Raw genomic sequence first — 27,371 nt, 5'->3', positions numbered from 1 at the left:
GGAATTATTTGGGCCTTCCGCTTTGTCAAGCATTAACTTGTAGCTCCTGCCGAGTCGATCAGGTAATCCAATCAAAATGCGAATAATTATTGTCGTGCGAATGGAAGCGCAAACAAAAACATTCAGAGAACATTCTCGTGTTCACTTGTGGCAATTAATTCGCTCGAGTCGAGTTCGCTCAGCATTCAGCTTTCAGCATTCAACGCCCACAAATCGTCAGATATAGCTCTCTCATTAGGGCCTCGGGTTTTCCAAAAACTGAATATGGCAGCGATAAGCCGCCGCAACAGTGAAAACTCTGGGCCACGTTCGCGTTTTCAGGGCGGACAATAAAAATTGAGCTAATGCAAACACACGAACACACAAATGCCAGCATGCGAAAACGCAAACGAAAGCGACGGGGTAATATTTGCATACGTTTTTTGCTCACTCACTGGGTTTATTGACCGAAATTGCTGAAATTCGAAGCAGGAAACTGCCAAATGGCCCCGCACACTTTTCGGCATGGCGAAATGAACGGCTTACGGTTTTTAAGCGCAAGTTATGGGCCATCGTGCGTCGATTGGCGGCGGTTTTAAATTTCAATAAAAGTGAATTCGGAATGGGCGTAAATAGTGCTCTCGGGGCAATAGTACATATAGTCACTACACACCACATGTAATACAAAATGGCTGAACAACGCTGTTGAACAAATCGGCGGATCAAAATAAAGGAGCTGGGGCAAACCCCAAACGAAATGGAAAACAAAAGGCGAGGTAAATGCAAAAAGGGGCGAAGGGAGCGAAGTGCGGTCTTCCAACGCATGACATTTATGCCTGACATAATCCGCTTACACAACAGGATAACAAGATGAGCACTCGTACATTTTTAATACGCTCGAGATACAATAATTTATATGCGTGGCACGTAAGCGCCCGGCAGCAGAATCAGTACCAGTACCGCCTGCAGGAACTCTGCTTCCGTGGCAGGAATAGGATCAGGATCGGGAGTGAAGGTGGCAGCGAAGGCTCAGGGGCAGACGTAAACAAAAAAAAATGCGTCTGGAACACCACAGACCCCATCCAGCCCCATCATCTAAAGCATATGGAGCTTAGCAGGCGGACTAAAATGCACGGTAGCGGCCTGAGTAGATAGGGACAGTAGGAGTGGGCTGAGTAGATAGGGACAGTAGGAATGGGCCGAGTAGATAGGGACAGTAGGAGTGGACGGGTATGTGTATGGGAGCTAGCTCATGTGGTTGCGGATTCGCATACGTAAATTCGGTACAAATTGCCGTCTGCAACACATCCGATTGGCCGCCTAAAACAGATAGGATAATGATATGCCTGTGGTGTTGAGTGCCTGAGATTAGCATGCGCCTAAAACACTTCCGTTCGAATATTTTGGGAAGTAGGACTAAAAATATATCTAAAAGTAATTCTATTTTTCTTTATTTTTTAATTTATGCTCTTTTAATATAATTTTTAACACAAAATTGTCTTACCTTTCTAAAAACTTTAAGGCTTTTCCCAGAATTAGCCAACATTTTTTTTAGTACACCTTAAGTTTTCTCTAAAAGTTTTACCTTGAAGCCATGTTTTTCGGTGGGCCACGAATTAAATTTTAAACGTTGCAAAGCCTAGATACCTATAAAATCCTCTGCGGCACTTGTAGAATCTGGCCGATTCCCGCCAACGAGGTCAATGGAATCCGGATTCCGAATCCGAATCGAAGCCCAAACAAAAACAAAAGAGAAGGCGAACGGAAAAACATCCCGGCCAAGTTAGAGCAATGTCAAGAACCATTTACACACAACGGCAGCAGCAGCCGTTGGTGGGGCAACAATTTATGCGTTTTTGACTTGGTTCCCTGTTTGGGTTTGTTTTGTTTTCCCTCCGCTTTTTTTGTTTTTTGTTTTTCCGTATTTCCTCCGGTACAAAGGCGTTAAATTTAGGAACGCCCACACGTAAGCGTGTCGATACTGAACTCGTGTGTGTGTCTCTGTCTGTTCGTGAGCACTTTATGTCTTAAATAAGTCAACAACAGGAGTCACAGGATGACAACAGCAACAACAACAACAAGCAGTTCTAAGGAGGAACACGTTTTCCGAGCTTTGTTTACACTTCTGTGGGTTTTGTTTATGATGTCAAATAAAAGTGCACAACAATACCGAATAAATATTTTATTACTTTGATGAGTCCGTTTGTCTAAAGCAACAACAACAGAAATAGCAATCGAATTTATGGGGGGAAACTTAAAGTATTATCCCAGTCCAAAAAAAATAAGGGGAGAACTTAAAGATGTCTGTGAGATTTGATCTCTTCTCTTTTTTTTTTGGTTTGGGGCGCCTGCACCACATACTCGTAAACAGCTTTTGACAAATGTGCGCCTAATAGAAATAAATGCAAATATAAACTTGTCCAACTCGAAGCGCTCACGGGCCTGTCGTCTGTCAGACATTGTCCATTTGTCAGCGCCAGTCGACGACCTCCCGCCAGGGAAATGGGAAATGGGAAATGTGGAAAATGGTTGTGGGAATGGTGAAAAACGGCGATGGCGAAATGAGAGCGAGCCTGATGGCTGCCTCCGCTTTTATTGTCTCACTCGTGTGATAAACATCTTGGCCTATTGCCGCCAGTATTTCGCATTTCTATATATCCCATTCCCTCGCCGACTTCCGCTTATCATTAAGCATTATCGCTCGACATATGTGTGCTGCCTGCAAACTGAACTGCAAACTCGACTCGGTTTTTATTGTCTCCTCAACTTAACCGCCGCTGAACAGAACAGCCAGTCGGCTGAACAGTCGCGCCCTTTGTCTCGCTGCTTTGTTGCTTTTATGTTGATTAAATTATAAAATATTTATTTCGCTGCCGCAGTTGAAATGCTGTTGCTGCTGCCGCTGTCGCTGCCTTTGCCGCCACTTTTATATATAAATTTAGCTTTTATTGTGCGTACTACGCGGCGTATACACAATATTTTGCCGGCATGTGTCAACGTCCACATCTCACGTTGTTCTTTTCTTATCGCTCTCTCTTTCTCCGTATGTCAAATCATTTTAGAGTGATTTTCTCATATCATTTTCTCGGAAAGAAAGTAGCTTTAGTTTTCCACCTTGATGTCTGTGGAGTTACTCTGACTTTTACATATTTAAATGGTATAAATGTATACTTTAACCATCATTTCAAGTTCTTAAACAAAAATCCGAGGTAAAAATCGACTTTCTGTATTCAGCGTACGTTATAAGCCTGAGGGGAATTCATCAAAATCGATGCTGGGATTAGTCCCAGCTTGTTTAGACGGCGGAATCTGTTCGGGGCAGACCATAAACAAACCAGCCACCTCACCCCATTGTGACCCATAAGTTCTCACTTTTCTGTGGTATGTGGGTAACCCAAATAAAGCCTGGCAACTTGCAACTGACAGGCGAACCCGTTTCTGGATCTGGATTTGGATCTGGAGTATCCTCAATCGCTGCAAGGAGGATGGTGGAGAGCTGCAGCTGGAGCAGTTTATCAATTCCTAGCACATAGCGAAAATTGATTGCAACGATTTATACTTTCTACTTCCTTTCACTTTATCGTCGTAGTGCATCTACCACCTCAGTGTTCGAGGTGCTCGGAGCTCCGAGCTCAGTGCTCGGTCCTCAGTGCTGCTTTGTCCCTTTCGCTGTATAAATACTTTTACTATAATATCCTTTCATTGCTTGTTTTCTCTGCCAAGTGCCTGGCATTGTTTCTTGTTGTTGCTGAAGTTGCTGCACTGGTGGAAAAATATCTTTGGTCGATGGAATTTCATATGCGGAATGCATTTTTGACACCCACTTTACACGTGTTAATTTTATTTTTTACTAGATAAGCATTCAGCGAGTTATTAAATTCAGTATACACTTTTAAAGGAGTTTTATTTAAATTTTTCTAGAATTTTTTTAAACATAAATAATTGCCTTGTTATTTAGGATCTATGAGTTACACTTTCAAGATGACCTATTTTGTTTTCCTGTGTACTTATTCGTATCGTTTCGCTCCGTTTCGATTCGATTCGACTCGATTCGTTTCTTTCGCTTTCATTGGCCCTGCCAGGAGTCGATGCTTCCTTTCTCGTTTCTGCTTTCTCCTTCATCCTTTCTCCCTGCAGATCCATCGAATCCTTTGGGTGGCTCGGCACTGGCAATCTTTTGTGTAACACAATACAATGTCCTGCGGTTGTAAAACGATTTATTTTGTTATTGATTCGCTGTAAGTGCGCCACAGAGTCGTGAGCACGGTGTGGCAAGCACATCCTGCAGGATATGATGTAAATAAAGTAATGGCCGCTCCAAGGCTGCTCCGCCACCGCCTCCTCCTTCTTTTGCATACCATCTTATACCATCGCCGTCGTCGTCTCGTCCTCGTCTGCGTGCTAAACATGAATAAATATTTCGCTCAGATTATTGAAGTTTTATAACTCATTTCTGTCGATTGGTGGGCGCGGCGTTCCATCGATGCCGTCTCAACTGGGAGCCCAGCTCGAGTCCAAATATAGCGCCAAAGCGCCAAAGGAGGTCGAGGCTACTGAGGGAAGACTTCAGGACTCGGCTCCTTCAGCTGTCCGTCCGCTCGACGCTCCTCAGGTCCTGTCCCCTCCTCTCCTCCGCCAGGCTGCTGCTCCTTCTGCTGCACATTTTAATAAATCGTTTAGACTTCGGGGCCAGAGGGACAAGGCAGGCAGACAAGGCCAACAGCAGCACACAGGAAAAAAATGGGACAAAAATGTATGATTTAAGGTTAGTATATCCTGAAATAAGCAGAAGCATATAAAACAATTTAAACCACTTTAAGGCCCTTTTAGTAATCATATTTGGGTTACAAACACACAATCTATAAAGGTCTAGTGTCTTAAGCGTTGCCTTAAAAATATGTATTTAAGAATACAACATACTTGATTTGCAAATAATTTAAATAAAAATTTGAGAGTTAAGATAAGTACATTTTTTTACTTTACTGGATATGAAATGTTTTGTTATGGTATAACTGCTTTGTTTTTTGGCTGAGTGCAGTGGCAGCAGCTAGGAGCACAATAAGAAAATTCATGATCATAAATATCCTGCAGGCGTTAAACGTTTGCCTCGTTTTCGTCGTCCTTTGCCGCCTTTAATCCTTGTGTTTTCAACTCGATGCTCTTTGCCCCATGTAAACTCTTCCTCCCCACCCCAACCCACATCGCACCCACCCACCCAGTGACCTCTGCTCCTGTTTCTGCTTTATGCACCACTTTTGATTTAATGTGCTCATTCTCTGCCACCGCCAAAGAGAAAAACAATAACAACAACGAAAACATCAACAATGGGTCCTGTTTTGTTTTTGCTCCTTTTTCGCCTGCCGAGTTTTTGTGATTTGTGTCTATATTTAGGTGGCTCGTTCGTCTGATGTCCTCCAACTCTAATGCCTCGTCATCGCAGCCACTCCCCAGTTCGCTCATTTCCCTCTATGTGTTTGTTTGTTTATTTTTTCCATTTCCAAGCCATTAAATAAAGCGCCCTGACACTCCAACAATCACATGGCAAAACAAACGGAATGAGAAGAGAAAAAAGTAGAAATATTTCCCGCGTAATGATTTGCGACACATTTATTCGTGACATAAATTAGACGAGTCCAAACTAGAAAAAAAGAAAGCTAGCCACTGACCAACTGCCGCAGAAAGCTGAAATAAATCGTAAAAGCTGCCATACATTTATACTTGCAAAATCATTAAAAATCTGATAAGTCACCGTAACTAACTGCTGATGTGGGCTAAGAATTATGGCCCATAGAGAAATTCAATTTTGGCTAGCAAATAAAAGATTTTCCAGCCACAAATTTGCTAAATATACATCTATGTTTGTAAATAAAATAAGTAATGAAAGGAATGAATGGCCAATAAAAGATACAAGAGTTCCAAGAGGTTATCCACTTTCTTATTCTATTGAAGAATTTTATTTTGTGCTTCAAATAATAGATATAACAATAACAAAACATTCATAACCACTAAATATTTTAAAATCTTTTAGTATTAACTTGTTTAAAAAACAATTTTAAATAACAAGTTAGCCACAATTTAAAATAAACATACAGAACCCATAAATATGCTTTATAATAATTATAATAATTTTGTTTTGACTTTTTAATTTAAATCGTTTTTACTTAATATTTTATAATATTTGTAATATTAATTTTAACCTTTTTAAAAATCAAAAAACCCAGAAAAACCAAAATCTAAAGTAAACATTCAAAACCCATAAATATTAAAGCCCTGTTATTAATCTTTAATTGTTTTCTATGCAAGATAGCCCAGCGTTATCCTGAATTAAAGATCGCAAATGAAACTAGGACCAATTCACTTTAACGCTCAGCCACGTAGCGGGTAAATACAACAACAACAAGAGCAACAACGACAGCCAACAACAATGGCAAGGACAACAAGGACAATGGCAACAACAATACGTGAGCATAACTAAACCAAATTGGCACATGCAGACAGCTCATCGCTTATTCCATCTTTATGATTACCGAAGCGACCCAAAGCCAACATTCAGATTAAACAGCATGCGACATGTGCGACACTCACAAATACTCACACACGCAGACGGGCATCAGACACACACAGACACAGATACAGATACATTTGTATCTGCATGTCTAAGTTGTCAAATGTATGCAGGAACATAAGCTAATCAAAGCTAGTTTAATGCGTGCACAGCCAAAGTTAATCCTAATTAATTTAATTACGCTTTCGGCATAAATTATTTCGCAAAGTACGAGATACGAACACATACATATAAACGCGGCCGGTGAGTTATGTATTATCCGCAATTAGACGACTCTAATTGTTATTAATTGCCGATTTCTACCGCCAACCTTAAACTCTATCTCTATTTCAGCCTCGAGGCAGACAAAATCGCATTCAGGATTCCTTTAGTCAGCCAATTTAGTTTCAATGGTTGGAAAAATATGAAATCATCGAAAGTTTCTTCTTTTCTTACTTTACGTAAATATATTTTATTGAAATATTGCACCTGCCCGCCGCCCACTTTTCCGCTTTTCCATCTCCGGCAATCGAAAAACTTCGTTTTGCCATGCCCTGCACGTGCGGGAAATTGTCGAGATGGCAAATAGTTTTCCAGCAACAGCAACAACAGCAATAATAACCCAAGATGGCAAATAGAAAACTGCAAATGTCCTAGTGACAGACGGGGGAATCCTTGAAAGGGAGACGCTGGTCCATCCAGTTCAGGTTCAGCTCCATCTTCTCCATCTGCCTTTTTCTTTATTTTTGGTCTGACTATCTGGAAAACTCGAAAATTATTGTTTTTGTTTTCGTTACACTCGAAACCCGGCTCTTGTCGCAAAAGTTTTATTAGGTGTCTGCATCTCTCGGCCGATATGCTTCATCTTTGGCCAAAAATTACTTGAGGGAATACGAGTGCGCCGGCGAGTCCAAAAAATAATGATAAAACCAAAGCCAAAAACCTGTGCAATAACGGCCAACTTCGGGGCAATATGAAAGAGTTTTTAATTAAAATATTGTCGAAAGTCCCCCGACCAAGTCAATAAATCAACGACCCCACTTTCAACAGGTTTTATCAAGTGCCCTAAAGAGCAGCGCATATACTTTACTGTATATATCTACACGTATATACATATATAGGATATTTGAGGGGCTCCTCGAGGCCCGGAAAATTGTGGCCGAACATGCAACCTTATGGCTGCCAAAAAATGGGGCTAAAGTGGGTGAGTGGGTGGCGGTAAGAACTCTTTTAAGGCGCCGTGAGAAACACATATTTTATCTCCGGTCGAAATGTGAACTTGGCATGCGAACCATTACCTAGTGCACTAATTTCTGAACGTGAAAGGTGGAACGCTGGGAAAAGGAAACCAATTCCTGTAAATAACAGTTTTTTTTAACATTTAAGAGCACGAAAAGTGGAATTGCGCAATCGCAAAGCTGTTAAAAGTTCGATTAACAGAGGAAGACTGTTGGGAATCATTTGGTAATGGAACAACATATCATCTGATATGGGTTCCCTCATTACTGAAGTGCATATTTCAAACATTCCGATTCCCAGAATGAACACAATTTCAATCAAAGTTATAGAACTAAACCCCACATGCTTCCAAAGGGCAGATGTCAGTTGCAGGCCAAAGTACTGCCCATAATATCCAACTTAACCTCAGGCGAAGGATCCCTGGTATGCAACCGTATATCCTGCTGACTTAGGTGGATTTGTGTGCTGACATTTGGTTGGGCTGTGTGGTCGTCTTAAGTGCCAGAAAGGTCCTTACCCGCCGGCCCCAAATGACTGCCAGTGGCAGGAGCAAGGAGCTCCTGTCAACCTGTTGGTCCTGTAGCTAGAGGTGGTCGCTTGGAACTACGCATTTCAATACACCATCGAAATTCATTTAATTTTAGGCCTTTGGCTACTGATTAAGTTCCATTTATATTATAGTGCAGGTTCATAAACCCTTCTAAGTCCATCATTAATAATGTTGTATTAATTACATTCCAATACGTTCGATCTACAAGTAAAGTGAGGTTCTAAACTGACTAAATTCAGGCTGTTGCTTTAACGAAATCGAAACATCGAAGCCCATACAATTTTGGGCCTCCAGCTGTTGATTGAGTTTCAAATCGGAAACACACGCACATCCCTAATGCCGCGCATGGAAATGAATGCCACCGGCTGGCAAACAGTTGCAACTCGGCATATCATGCTCCTGTCTGCGGATCCGTGGGTAAGTCTGCGGCAGATGGAATCGCCCATCTGGGTCGGAGTGCAGGTGAGTTGCACTCGACCGCAAGGAGCATACGTCAGTTTAAAGTCGCTTAATTTGAACGAAGGCCGATCTCTGCGAGAAACTGGTTGGTTCATTCAACTAACGCAACCCCCCAATAAAATGAAATTACCTAAAAAAAGGGAATTGAATTTTTGTGACTAAAGAGTTTTAAAAGTATATTTTCCTCAGTTTTTTACTAATTTTATTTATTTATATTTATAATTTTTTCCGTGCCGCAGCAACAGGAGTGGCAATTAAGCAAACTGTTTGCGCACTTCAAGATTATTTAGCCCTCGACAATGAAGGGTAGCTGCATGGTTATAGCCACCCCTTGTGGACCAAGTTCCCTGCTTCAGTTTGGCCATTAAGCCGGCCCTCTCTCTCAGGGCTTATGAATAATGTGCACGATTTGCGGACGCCATAAATAATACGCAAATCGAAAGCGCGCTCGCCCTCTAATTGAAAATGCTCGACTGGGGAGCGGAAATCATCGGGGGGAAGAGGGATTGATGTGCGGGGATTGGGAAAGGGGGCGGAAAGGGGGTGGAGCTGCAGTGGTCAGCTGCGAGAAACGCTCCTGCCAAATAGATTCATTCGTTTGCCAATTAGACAGCCCAGACACGTGTCGTAAGCTTATATCCGCAGTCAGCTTGGCCCAACACTGAACTGCACGATTTTGTGGATAAGTTATGGGGACGATGTTACTTGATATTGATACATTGGTTCTACATAAGAAATTGCTTTTAAAGTAGAACTTGTTTTAAAGAATTTAACTATTTTTGGAACTTTAATTTGTTAAGATCATGTTAGTTTTTAGAAATAATGTTCTATTCTGTCAGAATTTATATAAACCATTTTATAATTTATAAGATATTTTTGTCTTGAGGGTTTGGCAGTTAAGGGTAGTTAGCCCTTTTTATCAGGGATCGCAAGTAAGAATTACTTTTTTAAAAAAATTGACAAATAAGTCTTATTTTTCAATTTTTATTATAAAAGTTGACAAATAACTTTTATGCTTCAATTTTTATTATAAAAATCAACAAATATTTGTCAACTTTTATAATAAAAATTGAATTGAAATAACTCTTGAACTGTGGGGTACATTGGTTTAAAATTTATATATGTATAATCTGCGCTTTAATACCTTTCTGTTGATATGCCATATGTCCCCAAAATATTTTTGATGATGTAAAAAATATTATTATTATAAAAAATATGTTGGGGTCATATGGCATATCAACAGAAAGGTATTAAAGCGTAGATTATACATATATAAATTTTAAACCAATGTACCCCACAGTTCAAGAGTTATTTCAATTCAATCTTTATTTTATTATAAAAGTTGACAAATAACTCTTATGCTTCAATTTTTATTATAAAAATCAACAAAATTGAAGCATAAGAGTTATTTGTCAACTTTTATAATAAAAATTGAAAAATAAGACTTATTTGTCAATTTTTTTAAAAAAGTAATTCTTACGTGCGATCCCTGCTTTTTATAGACTATTTAAAAGTTTACCCTTTTCTGACCTGATTTTTATCGCAGTGTTTTATATTCAATATACCAATTGTCAACAACTTTTCGTATGCTGCAATTACTCCCATCAAGATAAAGTCCTGAAACAAATCCTTCGCCCCTGCTTGGCAGTGTAATTTATCTGCTGGAGTTCAAGGGAGCCTGACGATTGAGGATATCCGTGAGCTTACAACCGTTAGCCGTTAACCGTTAACTCGACAGAAGGGGGCGGGGGCGAAAATCCTTGGGGGTGGGCCAAAGACAAGGACTCGCCGGGAATAGGGCAAAAACACCTCCCTTTAAGTGGGCCAAAAGTGCGCACTTGAACTACACACGTTACCGTTAGCGTTAGCGGCGTGCTTTTATGGCCAAAACAGAAGAAAGCAGCAGAAAAAAGAAGAAAACCTCCGAACTGGAGATGCGGCAAAGTAGGCTATGAAATTTTACTGTCCTACATTGTACCGACAGCCACTTAAACTTTTTAACACCAATTTAATCAACTCAACAACAGCATTCGACACTAGTTGCCCCCCAAGACCTTTTTATATCCCGGAATGGGTAATCGCACAATGGGTTCCGAAAACTCCGAATGAAACCCAATGAACTGTGTGACTGTCTGTGGATGCGAAAAGAAGGCCGATTGAGCCGTCAATGATCTGTGAGGAATGATGAGTGTTTTCGTCGAGACATGAGGGATTGTCAGTCAATTATGAACTATAGTCCCTTGTGGGAGGCCGAATGAAACCAGCAAAAACAGCTCAATTTGCGGCATTTAAATGCCTCGTAAAATATTTTTTCTCCACCCCCCACAATTTTATGGCCCACACACCGAATTATTTATAAGCAATGAACCAGTTCTTAATGATTTAACTGTACAGCGGAAGAACTGCATAAAATCCCCGCACATCCTGTTTAATTTCCTTCTCGTGACTTTGACCAGGGAATGAAAATGGAGGGAGGAAGCCAAATGGCAAAAGAAAGGGATGCTCGACTTTCACTCAACCGAGGAGCCAGAAGGCAAAGGTGCACTCAGCACTTTTATGGTTACTTCTTGTTGAACTTGCGCATAGTTTTTCCACTCCTTCGCCAAACAATGTTGCATGTTGCCATCGCAGCCATCGCCAAAAAACAAAACACTGGCTGGAAAAAACGAGAAACCCAAAATCGCAGCTTTATGGCAGTTGCACGAAAAACGCGCGCAACTCTTACAAATTAACCAGCAACGGAGATGGCTAATTGGGAAGACGCCCTTTGTTTTCCCATATTCCCCGTTCCCAAAGAAGCCGGGAATATGTAAAACTGGCAGTTGACTTTTGGACGTCATGTCGCCACCATATGGCTGATATGGGGCTGCCGAGCTACTTAGATAACGTTTAAAAGCCAACGACAGCAACTTAAGTCATAACACTTTAAATAACGGCAAGAGCCACGCCCCGCCAGCAGTAATACACTGATAAAAATAGTACTTAAGAGCTGAAGAAAAAATAAGTACAGATAAGTATAAGAAAGACCATCTAGGCACTTAAAAATGTATAATATTTTAATTGAGTTATTATTAATGTTATTTAAAATGTTTTATTTTAGGATGATTCTAGAAATTTTTCAATATTTTTTAAATTTTAATATTTAGAAAGTTAAGTTTATAGTTTTGAAAATAATTTTTAAAATTAATCAATATATATTATATGAAATTAACTCGATCTCTAAATTTGCAATAATCATATTAAGCTTAATTTAAAAAATATTTAGTACGTTTTTGTTTGTAGTGCATTACCATAAAGAGCACCACTGGGAAGCCCCGTATCCCAAATCCCGAGTACCGAATCAGTTGAGAGTGAAGTACTGACTGCGGACTACGGAGTGGTGCCCAAAAAGGCAACGGCAACGACAACGTTGACGACGCTTCATTGCAGCAATTTGCATTTTAAGTTGCTAATGACAAAAGTTATAATTGCATAACGCTCAGCTTCGAGGACTCGAGTGTGCCAGTGTGTGTGTACGACGTGTTTGTGTGTGTGTGACAACGACACATGTGCATTGTATAGGTGTAGAGGTGTTGTTGCAACTTGCAAGGCAGCCGGAAAAGTAAATCAAATGAGTTGCCGTTGTCGAGTTGCAGCAAGTGCGTACTTCATCAACGCGAGCCCGTCCGTGCAGTTCCCACCTTCCCATCTGCCCGTCTTCATTCCGATCGTCCTTACTCGTCCTTATTCTGCTCTTCCGCCCAAACCACCCACCACCCTCTTCGCATGCATCACCAGTCGCCGTTTTCGAGTATCTGTATCTGTTGCCATGCAACCACGTCACCTGCAATTGGCGACATTTCCATTTGTGATTGCTCGATTTCGCTGGGACCCTCAAGGTATCCTTGGATATCCCTCTACACTCCCGTACAGTTCCGGTCAAAACTGTAATCGTTTTTCAATTTTGTTCAGGCCTAAAATTTTAAAAGTTCTTTGGTAAAAATTTTAATGTTTCACTCCTATCATTAAGAACTGTTTTCTGAAAAATTATTTTTCATGATAACTTCTGAAAATAACATTTAAATATTTGAAACTTTATTTTTGCGGCCAATAGATAAATGCAAATGATTTATCATTTTATTTAGTCTTTTATTAATTTTCAAATTATAGAATTGTAAACATTTCCCTCCCCTCTGCATATAGAATTTAATAGGCTTTGTGAAATCAATTTAAATCCCCTTTACCAATGCTATCAAAACGTAATTAATTTTTGTCTCACACGAAAAAGATGCGACAAAGGCGACAATGAGATTGGAAAGGAAAAGCGCATTTTCCCCGAATGTCAAACACACAGCTGGCCTTGAGGGCAGGGCTCATTAAAGTAGATGAATAAACAGACAAAAGCAAATGCATTAGCTGGGTTTGGGTGGTTTTCGGGTGGTTCGGGTGGCTCAGGTGGTCCAAAAGCCCCACCTGTTCACGTTCATATATGCAGGCTAAAAACAAGCAAAGCTCTCAAGAGAAAGAGACGGGTCTATCCAGGGGGAAAGAGACAGAGACGGGAACATGGGGCCATGGCGACACACTTACAGATGAGCTCACATGCGATTCCATCTTTCCCTGTTCTTTGAGGTCACTTTGACAACTGCCAACCGCAGCTAACGGGAAGCTCTGCCACTTACCAACTTTGCAGAGCGGCTTATTGCGACAGAGAAAGAGACAGAGACAGGTAGGGGGGAGGGAGACAGAACGGGGCGGACAGACACAGAATGCTACTCGGGTCTGAGTATCATTAGAGAAAATGTTAAATACACTTAAACAGAGGAGTTTAAAAGTCAAAAGCGTATGAGTGCGACATAAAAATAAAATGCAACAACGTGCAACTGAATATGGCGTACACAAAAATTAGAAAACATGCCCCAAAGTGGGTGGGAAAATAGGAGAGCGGGGGGCTTTCGCTGGCATCGGACCCACTAAAAGCGAGTGTAAATACTTTATTTTTCTTTTCCTCTACCAACCTTGTTGCTGCCCTCTAACGATACGAGAATCTAGTTGTTGCTGCACAGGGCAAAAAAAGGTCTTTAAAAAATAACAAAAAAATTAAAATTTAAAATGTGGATATAATAACATTAGTGATGGGAATTTGGTTTTACTTAAATTTAGGTTAACTGGTTTAACAAAAATCTTATAATATAAATAATATTACTAATAAATAAATAATTTGTTGGTTGTTTTTCGACCTCTTTGATTTTTAGTCTTTCTTGCTAAATCAAAATTTCCCTCCATAATCTAAAGCTCACAAAATATTTAAACAATCTTAAACTTAATGTGTTTATTAAAAAAATATTTATTCTCAGTGCACTATTGCGGTTGTTGTTTTTAATATAAAACGTTGATGCTGACGCTGCTTGTTTTTAGTTTTTATACTCGCACCGTCTCTGGCCGCAAAAACGAAAACAAAATGACCCCCAGCAGCAACACACATAGCATAACATGGGGAGGCCACCCCGGCACACCACCCTTAACCCACCAGTGCCACCCCTAACCGAGCAGATCCCGTATCCGAAATGCTTAGCCAGGTCCTCGACATAAATAGGAAATGCTAAGCAGCAGCAAAAGAAAACCGAAAGGGACAGCAGCGCCAAAATGAAATATAAATAAATGTGCATGCCAAAGCAGAAAATCAAAGGGCACACATTATGCATATTGCATGGAACCACCCACTCAGCCATCCGCCGCCTGCTCATTCCACCCTTATAAATTATTAATTGACCCCCGCAGATTGCTCTCCTTGAGAGCAACAAAAGAAAGCCGTAAGCCGAAAGCTGGCTGAGAATCTGCAGCTAAAGCGGTTTTATTTTCCTAAAATAGTCAAGTAAATGGTGTGAGGTGTAACAGTTGCATCAGCAATCACGTTTACCGGCAATGCAATTGTCAATATAAATCAAAGGTAAAAGTTTTCGACGCCAATCACCTGAGAGTGTAAGCAAACTTGGCGTATGCATTTGCCACTTACAAGAAACACATAAAACCACTTTGCTAGCACTCCTTGAAGAATTGTAACCCAAATTGGCGGATTACAGTTGTACTTATTTTGGGATAATACAAATTTAATTATGAAAATAGGTCATTACAAACTCTTGTGGGTATGTGATCCAATAAAATTAATGGCACAGAAATAGCTATGTTTTTGAAATCACTTTTACATTTCAAAATGTTAGCCAAAAACTATGCAGTAAATAAAGTATAGTCGTCTTCACGTATGAAATTCATCTCACTTTTAGATAAAAAAGATTTTGTTGCAAACTTGTAGGCACCTATTTTGACATTTCATTTATTTCCTTTCTACAAATTTTACAAATAAAAAACTTAAAAAAGATTTTTAATTCTTAGATAATAATATTTTTATTTATATTTTTAATTTGTTTCTAGATGACTTTTCTTTTAATTTCCAAGATTTCTTGGTCAGTGTGCAAGGAGCCCTCGACTGTCAGATCGAGTTATGAGCAACCCCGCCTAATGGCCAACTGCAAATCGTTTTAGGGCCATAATTTTGGCATTGCCCTTCGGCTTATTAAGTCCCCCACTGCAGTGCGGAGCATGCATAAGATAATCATATTTCTTGCTCACATGAAGGACCCCCAACCCCCTGCCCCCCTTTTCTTACTTACTATCCCCCCTCGACTGCAACTAAATAATACAAACTAAGTGTGTACAAGCCAAGCTGGCAAATTACGAGTTTCGAAGGGGGGTTAGTTCGGTGGAAAATGGAAAATTCGCTCTCTGGGCGCAGCTTGCTGCATTTGCCAGCTGGCAGGAAACTAAAATGGAAAGCGCAAAAGTGGCTGCCACCGCCAACAACAAGAGCAGCAAGAACAACAACAGCTACAAACACAACAAAAGTCAAATTAAATTTCGCATAATTTTTTTCTTTTTGTTGCTCTTGCCGTTTTTCGGGGCACAAAGTTTTTTGTTTTTGCGGCTTGGCCCGAACTTTCTTTTGGGGTTTTTGTGCGCTTCTTGTTTTCCTGCCAGCCACATGTCGCATTTGCTTTTATTTGTTGTCCTGGCGCAGTTTTCTTGTGCATTTCATTTGATGAAAAATCGGTTCCCAAGTCCTCCGGACGAACTTGAACCAAATATGCAGCCCCTGTTTTTTAAGAGTTCTTAAGTTTGGGCCATCTGCCATCTCAGATAATCTCAGCCGGCTGGGAGAAAGTTGCTACATCCTTCGACGGGGCAGAGTCTCAGTCCCAGCCACAGTCACAAATCAAAAGTGGCCCAATGAGGCGCACGAATCTAATTAGTTTGCCAGCTTAACGCAGCTGGGCAACAACAACGAGAGCAACACAGCAGCAGCGCGAGCGGAAACGGAAGTTTGCCATCGCCATCGCCATCGCCATTGCCACTGCCATTGCCTTCATCACCATCGCCATTTGCCATTTGCCATTGTTGTGTGCTCTTCAAGCAATTAGCCAAACTAAAGCCAGATCCCCCTGCCTTTTCGGGCCCATCCCCTTTCGGCTCTGATTTGCCACTGAAAGAAAACTGCTTATACTTTTCCAGGATACGCAAGACGGAAGCAACAGGTCCCATACAAATTTAGAGATAGAAAAAACTATATTTTCTTTTTGCTCAATATTTGGATTTGCATCTCATTATAACGAAAACTCATGTTTTTAATTTTGATAATTTATGAGTATTTTATAGAAGTTTAAATCTTTCTAGTAGCTTACCTTAGACATTAACTTGAGTATTTCTACCTTATCTTACCAGAGATATCTTTTATATATTTATAGAAATAGAACTCTAACTTTTTGTATCTTTTTTATTATTTATCGTGTTTAGTATCGAGGCATACCTATTCTTCTAAATTACTACTTAATTGTTATCATATCGCTGAAAAGTATTGATGTTTTGTGACCCCTTTATTAAAATAAAAAGCAGAGAGAAAATTCTAAATTCAAGCTTACAATTTTATCAAATATTCTTCTGAAGGAAAATATAATTCCTTCCCTTTCTCCTTGTGCATCCGTAGTCCCAGTCAATGCATGTAAGCAGCCTGAGCTCCATTCAAACCCGAGCCTAATGTCACCTGCCCCCCCTCGCTGGGCGCCTCTGTCCGCTCTTCCACCTGAACTGGGCAAAACGTTGAAACAATGGCGCCACGCCGACACACGTACAACAATATAAACAAAAGGCGTTACCCCTCTGCTGCCCCGCCCCTGGATTCCATCCACCTGTTCTATCAAAAAACCCCCTGCCTTCACTCCACCTGTGTGCTTGGCGCTAATCTGCACTAAATTGTTGTTTATTTTTTGGCTTTAAACGCTGTGTTTAGTCCGGACCAGCGGACTGCGGACAGAGCGTTGTCGTTGTCGTAGTCGTAGTCGCTACCCTTGGCTGATTTTGCGTGGCAATTGGCCATTGAGCGAACTGGCTAATTAGCCGGCGCTCTTTGTCCACTTCGCAACTCGGAAAACAGCAACGGTAGAGGCCCAGGCACAGGCACAGAGGAACTGGCAGTGGGATATTAAAAATTAATATGTCAACTCCTCGGGACAAAAGTGTAAATGCATATTTATGAGCTACTCAGCTTGCAGCTTGTGATTAGCTGCAGTTTAGATTGGTTGTTTTTGGCGGGCGAAGGGTGGGCGGGGGGCCTCTATTGAAGGGCTGTAATTATGTTTGGTGGGCGTGGCGAAAAGGAAATGGCAGGCTAAATTGCGGCGAACAGGGAAATGCCAATGGGCCCCCCAAGGAATTTACTAGCTTAATATTTCACAAAAAAAACATTGTTCAAATCGATACAAAAGCTTTCTATAATATTAGAAAATTTAAATATTAAAAGTGAGCGCACAAAAAAAATTTAAAAACTAAGATTTATAAGCTTTTACTTACAAATTGAATGAAAACAATGATCATCATTTTATCACCAGAAAATCTGTATTTTGGACGAAACAATAGTCCCAAACAAAGTTTTTATTAGAAACAATGATCCAAATATGAAATGTCCAATCGATTTGATATTTAAATTTTAGTACATTCTATTTGGCACAATTTTTAACACAGTTACACCGAACTTCTAACTTAAATCCTAAATAGTGTGCCTTAAATGTGGGGCATGGCTGTAGGATTTTCTAAAATTCAAAAAAGGCAACGCAAAAAAACCGCTGTTGCAACGCCCCAACAAAGTATTTGTAATTAGTATTCTCCACTGAAACATTCATGTGGTCTAAACACCTGGAATTTCGCACTCATAAACCCGAGAATACGCACCTGAGATCCCTTGCACCCTTGTCGTCTAATTTTTGCACTCCCGAGCAGCCAGCCAGCTGCAATTCCCCAAATGAGTCAAAGCCAAAGGCGGCAGTAGCAAAAGCAGAAGCAGATGCACTGGCTTTTGGCCTTAACAGGCTTTTGGCCCTGCTTTTGGCCAGGTGGAGCAATGGTGGCCCGGAAAAATGGCGAGATTCTATTAACGCCCCTGGGCGCCCAGACTCAAAGGATTCTTCGCTCTTCGCTTTTTGCTCGGCTCGTGTGAAATTCCCGTGGAAAGTGGGAAAGCCACAAAGTTGCGCTCAACAGGGCATGAAACGTAATTAGTTTTTAATTGATTTAAGCACAAGTAATGTTGATTAAACGAAGGCCAGGCATCTTGCACGATGGCAGTCACATGACAACAATGTGACAGGCGACAAGCGGAGTGGATACTCCGTGAACTCCATGTTCCACATATTCCCAGCTCCACTCGGTCCCCAAGCTCTTTGGCTGCTCATATTTTCTGTCGAGCTGTCAGGCGACTGCAAATGCAACTGCAAGCTGCAGCCGAGCGAAGTTGTCCGTTGACAGCAGCCAACAAAAGTCCTGACATCGCCACCAGCAGGAGTGCCAGAATCAGTGGCAACAAAGTGAGCCAGCTCCCAGGACCAAAAGGAGACCGCCCCCAGTCATTGGGCAGGCGGAGCGAGGGGGGAGTGCCCGGAATCAGCAGGATTCAGCTGGAGCTGCCGCAGAAGACATCTGAAGACCCCAGGCGGGCCACCGCAAAGGACGATCCCCCAACAATCTTGCCAAATGAGCAGGCAGAGTTACTTACAAGTGGCTATGGCCTGGCAAGTAGAAGGCACTCTTCATTCAAATCCAAAATATTTTGAGATTCTGTTTTTGTAAGAAAATTGATCTTTGGAAAAAAATACTTCAAATAAAAAAGAAATTCGTCTTATAAAATAGGTAAAATATAAGAGGAATAATACTGCAAGCGGAAGTTTAATTAAAATAAAAAACAAGAGAGAACGCTATAGTCGGGTTGTTGTCCCGACTATCTAATACCCGTCACTCAGCTAAAGGAAGTGCGAACGCTGTGTCGGGTTGGTGTCCCGACTAATAATCGTAACTCAGCTAATTTTTGATTGCGTATAACTTTTTAATGAATGGTCCGATTTGAAAAATGTCTTCTACATTTCGATAGGTATAAATATACACAACAAAATTGCATTTATACTTCTCGGAAATCTTTAAAGATGTGGGCGCAGGACCCATTTTAAAATCGTTAGTGGGCGATTGTGGGCGTTAGAGGGGGCGTGGCGCTCGGCTAAAATAAACTTGCGCTGCGTAGGAAGCCAAAGAATATGTGTGGGAAATCTCAACCTTCTAGCTCTTGTAGTTTCTGAGATCTCAGCGTTCATACAGACGGACAGACGGACAGACAGACAGACAGACAGACAGACAGACAGACGGACAGACGGACATGGCTAGATCGACTCGGCTAGTGACCCTGATCAAGAATATATATACTTTATGGGGTCGGAAACGCTTCCTTCTAGCTGTTACATACTTTTGCACGAATCTAGTATACCCTTTTACTCTACGAGTAACGGGTATAAATATTACGTTTGCATTTTTTATATAATTTTTTAGTTTGAATAAAAATGCTTTAAAATGGGTTATGAATGAAGTGATTAAAGATATTATTAAGGCAAAAATTTAGGTTTAAAACTTGAAGTTATCCATTTCGCTCTTAGTTTTTCCGAAAGCACAAATTCTAGATGGAAAATAACTAATTTCTTGTCTTTACTGGTCGCTATTTGGCCACCAATCTACAACACCAACAGACTGCTCGGTACCAGCTGTGCCTATCTCTGCCTATTTGCACTCGATGTGCGCTAATTTGATTGTGTTCATGTGATAAACACAGGCCTCGAACCCTCGCAACCTCTAACCCTCGATCTTGGACTGGAACTGAGACTGAAACTAACAGCCCGAGTAGAACTGAAACCGGGATCTCAGACCCTCAGCCCATCCAAACCAACGGCCTCGACTTCCGACGATGGGCACACATCCGGTGGCAAATAATTTTCGGGCCTCTAATACGATTTTGCGATTTATTTGCCAGCCGGGCCAAAAGACAAAGAAGCAAGTTCAGAATCCCGGCAGGCAGATAAGAAGGAAAGTCAAAGCCAAAGCGAAAGGAGGAACTATGCAAAGTAATCAGGGAAACGTAAACGGAAAGCGTCTAGGCACCAGAGCACGATATCTTAATGAAGTATCGATTGCCAGACGGGCTCAGGAGCTCTGAGGCTCGGAAGCTCACAATGTGTGGGTGTGGGTGGTTCGAAGGATATTTTTAAATGACATTTCAGTGGAAGGACACAATGGCGCAACTGAGTGAAAAGGCGTTTCGGTTAAGTTTCATTCTAATTATGTCCTGCCACAAGCAAGGGTTTCTCTGTACGGACTGCGATTCTCGGAAAAGTGCTCAAAAACTAATCAAATTCCTGGGCATTAAATCGGCCAACCAGCAACCAATGAAAGTTGTAATGTCAGAGATGCCAGTAAGGTGTTTAAAGAGCTGAAATTAATAGGTGTTATTGAGAAAGCTCTGACTAATTTTATTTATTTATTAATTCCAAATTCAGAAAAAAATCCAAAAGGTTACAATTAATAATAATTATTCAGAGACACAAATTATTAAAAAATTCCGAACTACCTATACGATATTTTAACAGAAATCTCAAGTATTATCTATTGGTTATAGGATATCCAAAACATTTTAAATATTAATAATAATTTAGACAACAATATATTAATGAAAGGATTCATTTCTAGGACATTTAATATTTCTTTAGCTGATTAATTCCAATGATGGCCAAACTGCCATCAGTGTCACCTGGCCCTAGGCTAATTTCGAGCTTCATTTGCTTGTTTAGCGCTTATCTGGCCCGTAATCCCGACTCATTTCGCCTGTCAGTCAGTCACTCTTCATTGGCCTGGCAACCGAATGTGATACGCAATCGGGGCCCAAACAAGACCCAAAAAAAAAAAGAAAAAGGGATCACAAACAGCTGCGGGGGGTGTTTAAACTGGCCTTTGTTGTTTAATTATTTAAAATGCAAAAAGTTTCAGTTTTCTTTATAAGCGATTTTTGCAGTCCGAAGCACGCATGCGAAATCCCAAATGAGTTCATTAGGCAGCCAAGACGAAGGAAGTTTGTGTCAGGTAGCTCGCTAAATATTCAATAAGCGGCAATTTTTGCAGCATACAAATGGGCGCATTAGGGCGTAATTTACAATCGACGCCGGCAGAGCCAAAATATGCGCAGAAGTCAGAGAATCCGGAAAAGCCAGAAAACCCGGAGACCCCGGCGTAGTTTCCATCCCGGATATTTATGCATGCATGAGTTGGTGCCGGAGTATGTGTATGTCTATGTGTAACCAAATGAGTCAAAAGGGAGACATTACTCATGCCGGCGAAAGGGAAAAAAGTAAACCGTAAACGGTTGCGAAATCGGTTCCCCAAGAAGCTTTAAGTTTTCGCTGGAGGCCAAGCTGCTAAAAGCCATCAAGAGGATATTAATTGGGGTAAAATCGTAATTACAAGTATGAGATATTTAAAGAAGTGGCAGCGAAAATATTTAAAGAAAGTTCAATTATCTACTATAAAAATTATCAGTTTTGTTTCTAAACTCATTATTTTTATAAAATACATTGAAATAGGATAAACTGAATTTTTGCAGATTTTAGTTTGAATTTTAAGAACTAATCTCGCTTGCACCAGGACCAATGGACTTTAAGCTTCAGCCGGAAGCCAAATTGAAAACGGCTATCAACACGGTTTTAATTAGTGAAAAAAGCGTAAGTAGAGGCTGAAGATGTGGAAAATGGAATGAAATTCATTTGGGGGACTTCGCAGCGTCTCCGCCTCGGAAATCGTAATAGAAACGCCGAAAAGATGCCAAGGTAAAATGTCTGGCGATGCAGTCGGCTTCCTCTGATTTTGGACCCCAAAACCCCCCAAATTCCCTCTCTCTTTTGGGCCAACTTTGGTGCTTGTTAGGAGGAAACAATGTCAAACTCATTAGTGCTCCCAAAAGGCTTTCTTTCACACTGAACACAAACTTACGCCCACACTCGCACACCCACTCACATTACTATAATACACACGGTAGCTGAGAAGTGTCCTTGCCATCTTGAGAATGTGTGTGTGTGTGTAGACGCTTTGAACTTTTTCTTGGCGTATACTTAATGGATTAATGAGATTTTTTGTTTGCCCAGGCCAGCAGCATGCAGAGGCGCCTAGAAAACGAAAAGGGATTCGAGAGGGGGAAGGATAAAGGACTCGGCGACAAGGTGCAAAGGAAGCTAAAACACGAAAGGTGGCCTAAACCATTTTTTAAGGTAAACACTGTTTATGTCTAAAACGGTGCCAATGGGCGTGCCAGTGCAGCGAGGTCGTCCATTTTAAAGGGGCAAGGATATTTTAAATTTACTTCAGAAGCAGCTAAAAAATAGAAAAGACATTAATTTTAGGTTTTAATAAATTTCATAAAAACTAAAGTTCTTATTAAAAAATTCCAAGATTTATGTGGTAGCTCTCTACCAAAAAAACTTGATAGATGCTCCAACTAGACCCTTATTCTTGGCTAAGCTCTCCAATCAGCAGCAGTTAGGTATCGTTTACCAAATAGCCGAATAGGCCAAATAAATCCGTTTATTTTTGAGCACAACCACAAACTGCAGGAACACAAACGCAAATAGAAACAAAACAGTCAAAACACTCGACCTGGGCAATTGCTTAGAGTCTTCCCCTTCGGATCGGAGCCCCTCTTTAGTGTCATAATCACTTGACATGGCAAAAAGCGTTAACACTTTTTTCACACTTGGCCAGCTCAACTCCCTCCCAGGACGTCGCAGCTTAGCCAAGGACCAAGGAGCAGCAAGAGAGGAGCAGCTGGCAACTGGGTCCAAGTCATGGCACAAATGACTTTGAATTATTTGTTTACCCGGGCTGCCTGCTGGCCTTTCAACCCACCTGACTGCCAGTTACCATTTGCCAGCTACCAGTTACCAGTCAGCGAAGGCTCCCCCTCTCTCATTAGAGCCCTATGCCCTTGCCAAGGGTTATTTAGTTTTGTCTAGTCATCGTGAAGAAATTATTGAAAGCACATAAAAACTGCAAAACTTAACCACCGTTAAAAGCCAGAAAAAAATGTCACCTTAAAATAACTTTAAAATGTTATCCTCGATTAGTTTGCAAATCTGGCTAAGTTGACACGACATAAAATAATAAGTGTATGACTTGTGACAATATCCTTTTGAAGGTTTATTATAGCAACTGGTTCTCAGTTGTTTTGGCTAAAAATAAAGTTTCATAAAATTTGTATTATTTAACGGGATTAATTATGTAATTCTTAAGGAAATAAATTTTTTTAATATTTAAAAAATGTTGTAATTTATAGAAATAAAGAAAAAATCTCTCTTGTAATATCACATATTAGCTGAATAAAATAACACAATAATAAGAGGTTGGTTGTGCTGACTTAAGGCAATTAAATTTTACTGCACTTTATTATCTCGCCGTAAATCTTAAGGGTATTAGAATCTGCGACCTATCGAAGTTCCTCCCCAGTGATTGTTGTGGCTTCCCCGTAGCCGATGAAACGCTTGTGGCCAACACGCACCATTGTGCGTAACAAATCGCAGCCATAAACAGGCAAAGGAAATCCCAAAGAACACCGACTGGCGCATGCCTACAAAAATACGAGGGGCTTGGGGGAAACTGCCATAATAATTCACAATTTTTCACAGTTAAGTGTCAGCGGTTGCGTCGCTCACAATTGTTGGGCCCTCTAAGCGGGGGCACTAAATCAACCCAACGACCAGCCAGCAAGAAATAAAGCCTAATCCCGGATCCTTTATTTCCAGCGCGGTTTCATGCGGCGTATGCGCGATATTCGCAGCACCACGGGCAGGTGCACCGCCGACAATTACTTGATTATGGTGCCCGGTGTATGCATTTGTCGGGGGAAAAATATGAAAACAGCTGGCAGCCTCCGGCGGACAGTGACAAGCCCATTAGCCCTGGCAAAGTGCATTGTTTAACCCGAAAAGAGGCGATGCACAGTGGGTGTATTTTGTGGAAATTGTAGTTGAAATGTAATTTATGCAAAAAAAAGTAAATGGAATATATTAAAGTTTATAAATAAAATATAAAACAAATTTGAAAAGTTCAGATTAAAATATGTAAATATTTTTTAAATGCATTTTATTTTTGTAAAGGCTTTTATAAGTTTTAAAACTACTTGTGTGTTTTAATTTGTAATATGTTCATCCGATTTAAAATATTTAAATAAACGCTAATAAAACTATCCACTGTTTAAGAATATCTCCAGGCGTTGCAAGAGTTTGCACGGCATTTATTTGGTTGCCTGATGCTGCCGGAACGCCACTTTAGCTGTCACCACCACAGGCATCACAGCTTAGACATCTCAGCCAAACAAAACCAGCAGTTCAGCTGGCAAACTGACTGCAACTGGCCAGCAAACAGTAAACACGCACTTCACGTCCTGTGTTCCTTGGCTGAGCCTGAAGGATGCGGTGTTCCGAGTGGGTCTGCCCTTTGATGTCTGAATAGGTATTCTAGTAAGCTGTCTTCAAATTTTGATATATGACCCACAACTCTTTGTCCTCGGCCATGACATTAAGGGTGCAATTAAAGTGAGCATTAAAGGTGAAATGGAAATGTGAAACTCTTTTTAATAAAAGTTTTTTGAGGAATTAATTTAACTTATATTGAGTAAGCGAGGTCATATTTTAATTTATTAAATTTAATATTCTAAAGAAGCAATAAAGCTGCTAGCTTCCTAAGCTCTTATTTAAACTGAACTTTTTTTCAAATTTATTTGATTGCTAAGAAAACAAGAAAACTGTTTGCCACCAGCATTAAGGCTTAAACATTGGCAAAAAGCTGTTCTAATAATAATTATTTTTTCCCCAATAAAGATTTTAAAAATCATAGGGATATTTCAATACAAATTCGGTACAATTCGCATTCTCTATTTGGCAAGTTTTCAGCCATTTGAGTTGCCCAATTATTGTTAAGTCTCTAGAAAAGAGGAAAAACTTACTGGTATCAATTTCTGGTCAGAAGAGTTCTCAGTTCTGCACTCATAGGCGAAAATTGCGTATATAAAATATATATATACTCTGCACTCATTGTTTTTATGACCCTTGTGCAATGTCCACTTTCCTTAGCTCTCCACCTCACCTCGCCCCCTTCATAAAATAGAAAACTTTCGCGCAAAGCTTCTTTTGTTTTCCCAGTTTGCACAACAATGCGAACTCAACTTTTGCCAAGAATTATTATAGCATTTTCTAATAAAAGGAAATGCAATGTGGAATGTACTCGGCAAATAATTCGAACAGGCAACGGTCCGGGGAAAACGAAGCGTCCCAGGTGCCATGCAAATAAATGTGCCATAAAATTTATTAAAATTGCTTTGAGTTCGATTGCGCAACAGTTGGGCCGCCGCAGCGATTTCTATTCGTGTAAAAACAAATAAGTTTTCCACAGAGCTTTGTTTGCATTTCCCTTCGCCCCCCGCCCATGAAAACTATCAGTCTGTGGAGGGGCAATAAGCGGTGGAAGTAAGGATGCACGGGGAAAAATGTGTAATTTAAATTTAAATTTAATTAATCAATAAACTTTAACAATATTCAAAATAGTTTTTTTTTTTGTGCAGTAAGTAAATAACAATTAAAAATAGGTATTACCTTTAAGAATAGTGGACTCTATTACTAATTCCTTGATTTTAAATAATGATTTTGGATTGGCCTCTAGAATCATTTTTTAGATCTTAGCTAAAGTTTTCTAAAATTTCAACAATTAATTAATTTAGTTTAAAAATAGCTTCTTTCCTGTTTTAAAAATATATTTTTTACATTTAATATCTCTTAATTTGTTCTTTATTTGTATCCAACATTTATTTTCTTGTGCAGAAGTAACATCGGAAGCGGAAACTTGTTTTCTGTTCCGAGTTTCGCCGAGTTGTCTGAGGCGCAAACAAACAGCCAAGTTAGTTGCAGTCCTTACCCCTGGCCAACTGCCCCGCCCCCCTGCTCAGCACTCCCCGCCGCCCCTCATCCCCTCACACTCGAGTGACTGCAACTTTCAAGTTTTAAACATTTTCATTAGCGTTAATTAATTTGAAATATTCTTTTTATTCTTGTTCCCCCATTTTTCCTTTTTTTTTGAGTTTGCTGTGTGCAAGCAAATTATTCAACGTGGCTGGAACCTTTAGGGGGGTGTTCTGTAAGGACGAGGGGGCGTGGCACCCTCTGCGAGCTAAAACCTCTTACGTTGGTCTAAACTAAAAAGCGCATTTAAGGGCAGCGTCAGCAGAAAAGGACCCACCGCAGGACGATCCGCCATCCCAACATTTTCCTGCCTTTCCTGCGGGAAAGAGGAAAAGCGTTAAGAGGGGGCAGGGGGTTGCACGGTCGGCTGGCCAACGTTAGCCGCAATTTTTAATTACGCGAAAGCCGATCCGCAACAGTTTTGGCTTTAGCCTTGCCAACATGTTGCGGGCAAAGGCGGAAAATCGGGTGGAAATGGTCGGAAAATGCGGGTAGCTGCAGCCAGAGACTTGCTAAGATTTGGCCGCAGGACAAACGTTTAATAAGCAGGGCCGTTATGAGGTCAGCAGAATGCCAAGTGCAGAGCCAAGTCTTCGACTTTGCTTCGATAACTTGAAAAAGACTGTTCCTCAACTTGATTGCCGTGGCAAGAAGACCATTTTCAATTCCATTTTCATCCCATCATAGTTTTGTCACAGCCCCTTTCCCAGCGCCCCTATGAAAATACCCATTAACACTCCGCTGTGATTTTATTAACCAACTTTTGCGCACTCCTCGGCTGCTAAAGAGGCCGCCAATTGAGTTCCATAACTTGGATTATTTAGCGAAATTCCTTTTTGCGCTTTTGCTTTTGGCCAACTGCACTTAGTAAGCGTCTTTATGGCTGTTGGCAGTCCCCTTCTCTCACCTCTCCACCCAGAAACCCCTCTTCCCCACCTGCCAGGTGGACTTATTAACTACTTCAAAAATACAAAGTGCCTCCTCACAAGGCAAACGGCACAGGGAAAAATACTGAAAACTATAAAAAATATATGGCAAGTCGTAATAAATATTTTCATATTTATTTCCCTCAGTGCTTTGGACAAATCGCAGCGGGCGGTCGACAAAATCGACTTTCGGCTGCCAACGGAACTGAATTACAGAATTGTGCATGTTCAGAAAGGGCATAGGGGAACAAGCCTGGGAAAACTGCCCCAGGCGATATTGC

This window comes from Drosophila takahashii, chromosome 3R (assembly GCF_030179915.1).
Source record: "Drosophila takahashii strain IR98-3 E-12201 chromosome 3R, DtakHiC1v2, whole genome shotgun sequence".
Lineage (NCBI taxonomy): Eukaryota > Metazoa > Arthropoda > Insecta > Diptera > Drosophilidae > Drosophila > Drosophila takahashii.
Note: the sequence above shows the minus strand (reverse complement) of the source record.